Source organism: Oratosquilla oratoria, chromosome 3, assembly GCF_046742065.1.
Source record: "Oratosquilla oratoria isolate Oo_2021 chromosome 3, ASM4674206v1, whole genome shotgun sequence".
Taxonomy (NCBI): domain Eukaryota; kingdom Metazoa; phylum Arthropoda; class Malacostraca; order Stomatopoda; family Squillidae; genus Oratosquilla; species Oratosquilla oratoria.
Genome location: NC_134779.1, coordinates 38,127,526 through 38,135,336, shown reverse-complemented (window position 1 = coordinate 38,135,336; position 7,811 = coordinate 38,127,526). Strand labels below are relative to the sequence as shown.

The window sequence follows — 7,811 nt, the reverse complement described above, 5'->3', positions numbered from 1 at the left end:
CTTAATAAAATCACCTGGTGAAAACCAGAACTTTATATAACGCTCACCATATACCCTTGATTAAAATACTATCAATGACCTTCCGAGTCTAATGACCCATAAGGGAGACAAGCCGCAGCGACGGTGCCGGTCAGTGTGACATGCCCCTAAGACAACGTCACTCTAGATAAGATTTCCATAACTGTTAAGAACACTTTACAAAGGATTACAAAGGAGGAGCATGTCAGCAAGAGACATTTTGGAACTAGATCGGATGCAACAAAATCTACATTAGCGAGTGAAATTAAGACACTGAATACATCAAGGTCTCAGTGATATTATTCTAGGTAGCGTACCTATACCAATAACAGGGGCCTATACGTGGTGGTTCCTCCGAGAAGGACGTCCGAGAGAATCATCTCCCCGGTAGCCGTCTTCAAAACCTGCCAACACCTTCATCTTAAGGTGCAGCCCCGACAGGCTGGCACTCGGTCTCCAACCGGCGACTGATCCCCACTTTTAGCCGATGACACAGAAAGTCCTACACTCACACAACACGGATAGCAGTCTAAAGCTTCTTTCCGGAGAGATCCATATGAGGTTTCGAGGATCGTTGCCAGCCACTACGGGGCTGCGGTCTTTTAATCAGAGAAACTTGAGACAACAATTGTTACTATTAAAGCTATACATAATATTTCATATACATACCCGTTACCTGTTCAGTTACAATAAATAAACAAATAGATAAATAAATAAAACAAAATTAATACATAAAAATAAATATAATAATAATGATGATAATGATAATAATAATAATAATAATAATAATAATAATAATAATAATAATAATAATAATAATAATAATAATAATGATAATAATAATAATAATAAGAGTATTTGAATATACATAAATTAATAGATAAACAATTAAATAAAGTAATGGGTAAATAATTAGATAAAAATGGGGACGCTGGAACATAAATATCGACAGCTCCAAGACAAAGGAATCCAGTCGCGGGAAAAGGTGACCTTTGTAATAATCCGGACTTTCAAATCTCCTTCCTTCATCCGTCTTCGCCTCAAATCTAAGGACACGAACACAAAGAAAACAGGTTCACCAGAAGGAAATTACCGGAAGGATCGCTCAGTGTAAACACACGCACCGTAGGCGCGCAAGATAAGAACAAGCTCAGTTGGTCCACTTGAACGCACTCAGGGTCGTTTCCTGTGCATTTTTTGTCATTCGTGTATTTAAATCTAACTTATTTCCTCAAGTACTCTCAAGACAGGGATTCCAAACTGGGATATTAACACCAAGGCGATTTAATACCCTTGGGATTAGCGTTGGTGGAGGATTTACACATCATTCCTCCTAAATTCACATCTAAAATCCATAATACTAATGCCAGGAATAAACAAATAAATTTTCTTTAAAATCGCGCACAGGGAATAGGTTGATATAAAACACATAAATTTTATAGGAAGAAATGAGTGGTGAATCCCGTTTTGAACTAAGACTGCCGGAAACATTGCTTGGGCCTAGCCCAACAACGTCATGACTTCCACAGGAAAATGCTGCTTCCTTCTTGCGCAACTGTCCCGCTCTCAGCTCAACAAACACAGAAATATCTTCACCCCGTTTCTTCCCTACGGCGTTCAACCAGGAAGTGGCAACACAAAACGCTTCAAACAAATGAAACGAAGGAATTTTTCAAAGAAACCTGAAGTGTATTAAGACCTCCATGCGCTGCCGAGTAACTAATAGTCGTCGTCATCTCACTGTTGACGAAAGGTCGAAAGATCAAACGTTTGGCCTTGCGCGCGCGCGCACAAGGCTGTGACGTCAAGTCGTTGCGCGTGACGTCATGTCAGGAGTCTGGGTGAATTTTCAGGATGCATTGTCTTTTACCATATTTCACTTCGAATTTGTTGTTGTTATATACACATTAGACATGATTTTTCCCATCAAAATAGTCTGCCATTTATCGACTGCAATTTTTTAAAACATATCATTAAGTGGACATTTTCTACCATGATGTTTGTCCTAAGCGTGCCCCACCCTATAAGAGTACAATTTCCTAGCCAGGGATAGGGCGATGGAGAGGAGATAGGGAGAAGGCATTCTACCTGCCCACTATAGAAATTCAAACACACAAGACAAAGATGACGCCTTAAGTCGTAAGTAAGCGTCTCCCACTGAGAGAAAAAAAAAATACATTTGTTCTTTAACTTGTTCGAAGAATCTGGTCCAACGTCATCTTCTTTGTCTAAATCCACGAAATCCATCTTCAACTTTTCCGCTCGCCATTTCTCTTATTTATTTTACTATAACTCTGTTATAAATATCCCTACATGATGTTTTTAGTTCCTTGTCTCTATTTTCTGTACTTTACGGTAACAGTAGGATCAAATGACATAAAATATTCATTATATTCATGAAAATTGTGAAATGTGCTCTCTATTGTCACACCCCCTTTTGTATACTTTTCTATTTTTGTTATTATACTATAATATATATATATATATATATATATACATATATATATATATATATGTATATATATATATATATATATATGTGTGTGTGTGTGTGTGTGTGTGTGTGTGTGTGTGTGTGTGTGTGTGTGTGTGTGTGTGTGTGTGTGTGTGTGTGTGTGTGTGTGTATATATATTTTTTTTTTCTGGGAACCACAAAGGAAAGCTGTTACCAGGATTTTTTTTGGATCACGTATGTTTTTAAATATCATTCTGTATATATATAATATATATATATATATATATATATATATATATATATATTATGTATGCATATACAGCATATACAGTATATATATGTAGGTGTGTGTGCATGTACACACACACACACATATATATATATATATATATGTGTGTGTGTGTGTGTGTGTATACATGCACACACACCTACATATATATATATATGCTATATACATACATAAATATATATATATATATATATATATATATATATATATATATATTCCTATTCTTTTCTTCTTTTGTAATTGGATTTAGGTCAAGATAGATCATCAAAAATTCGCAATTATTTATGTTCAATTTCCTAACTGTCCATTCTACTTCGGCCCAAAATGAAAATGTTCTTTGTCCTATTTCCCAATTTCAAATTTACGTAACGAAATAGATAAAAAAAAAAATCAGAGTATGACCTTAAACAACCTTCAGTGACCTTAAAATGTCAAAATCAAGGTCACATATATTTAGAGGACCTTTACTCAATTCATGTTGCAGACAAACATTTATTATTTTCAGTTTCTGAGAATTCGCACACAATTTTTCACTTTACAGATATTTTTCCTCAGGGACCTTCAAATGCCAAAATATCAAGGTCACACTTATTTAGAGACCAATAACTAACACAGATAGATTTTGAATATGATCAGTATGTACAGGGTGGTCCAAAAAGATGTATCCACTTGTGATAAAGTAGTATTTATTAGTGATTTTTTTTAATATATCAGCAGGATGAAGCAACATTGTTCCAATGCTTAACACTCGAGTACCTCCATCCCTACTTCCCCGAAGACAGGCTCGTTCATCTCCTGTCGTGCGGACTACCCTTGGCCTGCACATCCTCCAGACCTAACCCCCTCTGGATTATCTTCTTTGGAAATGCCTAAAAGACCTGGCCTATGCTAACAATCCCCAAGCTATTGCTGCGCTCAAGAATAAAATTAGAACAGAGATTCTAATGTTGGACAGGGTAATCACAAACTTCAATGATTTTTTATTTATTTATTATTATTTATATTATTATTTCTTATTTAGTTATTTATCTTTTTATTTATTATTATTTATATTATTATTTCTTATTCAGTTATTTATCTTTTTATTTATTATTATTTATATTATTATTTCATATTTAGTTATTTATCTATTTATTTATTTATTTATCATTATTATTTTTTCGCATCCAACCTAGTCATGGACCAAAAGGTCTCCTGTCGGCATGCTTTGCCTTTGTAATCCTTTGTAGTCACAGGGATACAGCGCCAAGTAGCTTGGATCAAGCACATTATAAACTACTGAGCTGGGAAAAAACTTATACCACACAAAACTTACATGTCTGTAAGACAGGTCTACGAAAAAAAATGTTCCTCTCAATAATAAATTATCCTTCATCACAAATGGATACATATTTTTGGACCACCCTGTATGAAGTTGTATATGACGCCACATGAAACATCTCTATATTGGTGGCGTTTTTTAGATTTAAGAAAACAAAATAACTACCGGTTGAAGTTAGCTGTACCTGTCATCTCTTGTTACCTTTACATATTTTTGAACGAAAAACGACCATAACCGTCATTGGTATGCCTGGACCTCAGTACCCAAAGATGGACCCAACTGTTATCTATCATGAACGCCTCTTCTCATTAAAAGGGAGGTAGCCAAATCTGTTATCAATAAAGGAAAGAATGAACTCTATTTCGTTTTGGTTCAGGTTCCTTCAAATATACCCGAGAGGTACGGCGGAAGGTTGGGATGACCATTCTTCATCTTAAAGGTGCCGAGATGTAATTTTTTATTTTTCCTAGTGTATGTTGTGGGGCGTGTTTCAACTCAACCAATCCCATTATGAGAACGAAAGGGTTTTGGCAACGACTTATTACAATTTCTGCAAAATGGGCAACCCTCCCCTTTCTATACAGGTTTTGTTACTCGTTGGTGTACTTTCGACTTATTCGACTCAGAAAAATGTGCGAAATATACGTCATTTCCTATGAATTTCCTTATCATTCGATAAGAAGTGTTATCTGAACGCTTACATATCCAACCACTATCATATCACTCATGACAGGGATGGAACGCTTATCTTGTCAGAACTTCCTGAAACAGGTCGTCAATCACAGCCGGAAACTCTTGTTCATCAGGTTTGTATAATGGTCCCCATCCACTGCTCGCTTCGGAACCTTCCGTGGTGATCTCAGCTTCCTCCGGATGTCGTCACTGATGTGGCTGTAGCGTGGACACCGTCTCTCCTGCGTTCATGTGACCCGTTCCGGATCACCTGCAAGGTTGAAGTCCGGAGCGGGGGAGGGGGAGGTCACCAGCCCCGCAAACCACGAAAGAAAACAAAAAAGTTCTGCAAGAACTCGAGAACTCTAGTCATGAGACTCTTACGTGAAGGAGTTTGCAAGACTTTCCCCCAAGAAGGTCAAAGACTCCTAAAGACTTCTCCCCCCGACCCCGAACCCCAATATCTGGCAGACTTTTCCCAAGTGGGCACATCTCCTCTCAGTTAAAGATGGGACATTTATCTTCATGCACAGTCATGCAACTCTCCTTTTCGCGTTCTCTCTCGTTTTTTCCTTTATATTTCTTTGTTTCTTCACGAATCGTATTTTTTCTTCGCATCCACCTCGTAAAGAAATATCCTTTTCGTACAACACCTTCTAAACTGGAAGTCAAAACACACAGGGCAAAGGTAATTATCTCAGTCACAGATAAGCTTCTCCTGGCGGAAGCTCCTTCCCTTTCAGGCAACTGGTAGAGAAAAAATACACACACACACAGATATATATATATATATATATATATATATATATATATATATATATACATATATATATATATATATATATATAAATATATATATATATATATATAGATATATATATTGTCACTGGGCGAGTCTTAAAATTTTATTCTAAATGTATCCTTGGTGACTGTACACATCGTTTCCACTTACCTACATTTATCTACACCTTTCTATTCACTATAATCACAATGCACGTTTGAGTAGAAAGATTCTACCTCAAAAAGTCTTTCTTAATAAAAAAAAATATTTTTGTTTTACGCCACATCTCCCCTCTATCAGGAGGCTAGGGCGGTGTCCCTTACAGAGGACTATGTATCATGGAATTTAACCATGCCCTTCGTTCAAGCTCACCGGTAGCAGGGTTCGAACCATTTTTTTTCGCAGTTTATATCTACATCTGTTTTGCAAATCCGGTGATTGACATTAGAACTGTTGCTTTGTGGTGTTAGATTCCCACAAAAAGTTAAGTAAATAGTAAATGCATTTTGCATTCTAATAATGTAGAAAACATGTGGAGTTAATGCAGTCTGCCTGTTGACACCCCGATATAATGGTAAGACGGGATTAATCCACCTTAAGAATAATATTCGTCTCTTTCTGCCGATTCCATGGATACCAAAATCACGAGAAAAAAACAAACAAATTTTTAGAGTTAATGCGTTCTGCGTTTTTACGGCAGGATAGTCCGTTGCTCCGTATCCAAAACCGCCTACATAAATCAAGACAACCCGTATAAGTGATTAAGAAGCTCACGGACTACAAACACCGGAGAAGGAGGTGGGAGAGAGGGGGAAGGGGGAGAGGGGGAAGGGGGAGAGGGGAGAGGGGGAGGGAGGAGGAGCAAAGATCTTGAAGCGAATACAAAGCATGACCGAGTCATTTCCTCTCCATGTGTCCGAACCACAAACGGGGACACAGACTTTTCTCTCAGTAATCTCCTTCCGTACCTGTTGGCACTTTTCTCCCTGTCGCCAGACGATTCTGTTCATCTCTATGGGAACGTAGGTCTCGCCCCAAGTTCACAAAGGGGGTCGCTACATTTACTGGCATGGTTCATATAACCCTCTTTGCTACTCAGTGTGTGGGTGTGATTCACCATGGTCTTGGATCACGTGTTGGACTCGTGATCGACAGTTATTTCCCTCCCGGAAGAGGACTTATATATGGCCGATCTATGAGTAGTGCTGTGACCTTGCATGCACACACACACACCCAACTGCCCGCCCACGACATATGGAGTAACGACTCACAGCGCAGCGATACTGAAATTATTTCAGCCCTGGGCGCAATTCGAACCCGGACCACCGTAGTGGCGGCCGGGAACTCTACGAACTATACCATCGATTCGCGCGCGCGCGCGTGTGTGTGTGTGTGTGTGTGTGTGTGTGTGTGTGTGCGCGCGCGCGCGTGTGTGTGTGAGTGAGTGCCACGTAGAACGACACAAGAAAGTGAAGACCCACATACAATTCTCGTTTGATCAAAATCCGGATGTGAGTACGACAATGACATTTTCAGGATCGAACTCGTTTGGAGGGAGTCGCCAGGTGCTCTTTATAATGAGGTTCCTTATTCAGTTCCTTTTCTCCATGCTGTAATCCAGTTGTTTGTTTATTTATTTTTACCATCCCCATTAGAGCACAAAAATAAATATTATCGCTGAAATCCATGAAAACTAAGAGAAAGGGAGAGAGAGAGAGAGAGAGAGAGAGAGAGAGAGAGAGAGAGAGAGAGAGAGAGAGATAGAGAGAGAGAGGAAAACCTAGTAACAAGACGTACGATCGCATTCAGGTGTGTGATTCACCACCATGGTCTTGGATCACGTGTTGGACTAGTGATCGACATATATTTACCTCCCGGAAGAGAGCTCAGAGCTCATATATACCCTATCTATGGGTAATGCTGTGACCTTGAGTGCACACACACCCCTAACTTCCCACCCACGAGAGTTGGAGTAACAACCCGCAGCGCAGCAATAAAGGAATCTTTTCAGCCCTAGATGGGATTCAAACCCGGACCGCCGTAGTGGCGGCCGGGAAATCTAACCACTACGCCATCGAGTCGTGTGTGTGTGTGTGTGTGTGTGTGTGTGTGTGTGTGTGTGTGTGTGTGTGTGTGTGTGTGTGTGTGTGTGTGTGTGTGTGTGTGTGTGTGTGTGTGTGTGTGTGTGTGTGTTTAATGCGTACCAGCACGATCTCCACGTGGAGGGGACTCCACGTGTCCAACTGTGCCTACGTGATGCCTTGGAGTACTCGGC

General features: G+C 39.2%; 1 long non-coding RNA gene across 3 annotated transcripts; it reads left to right on the top strand.

Moving 5' to 3' along the window:
• The first annotated feature begins 1,622 nt into the window (after nt 1–1,622).
• LOC143019617 (uncharacterized) lies at nt 1,623–4,104 on the top strand. Of its 3 annotated transcripts, none has more exons than XR_012965839.1 (3): nt 1,623–1,859; nt 2,062–2,157; nt 3,477–4,104. It is a non-coding gene; the product is annotated as an uncharacterized LOC143019617 (long non-coding RNA). The 3 variants fall into 3 exon arrangements; XR_012965840.1 differs by having other exon boundaries at nt 1,624–1,859; nt 2,066–2,161; XR_012965838.1 differs by having other exon boundaries at nt 1,626–1,859; nt 2,066–2,157.
• The last annotated feature ends 3,707 nt before the right edge of the window (nt 4,105–7,811 follow it).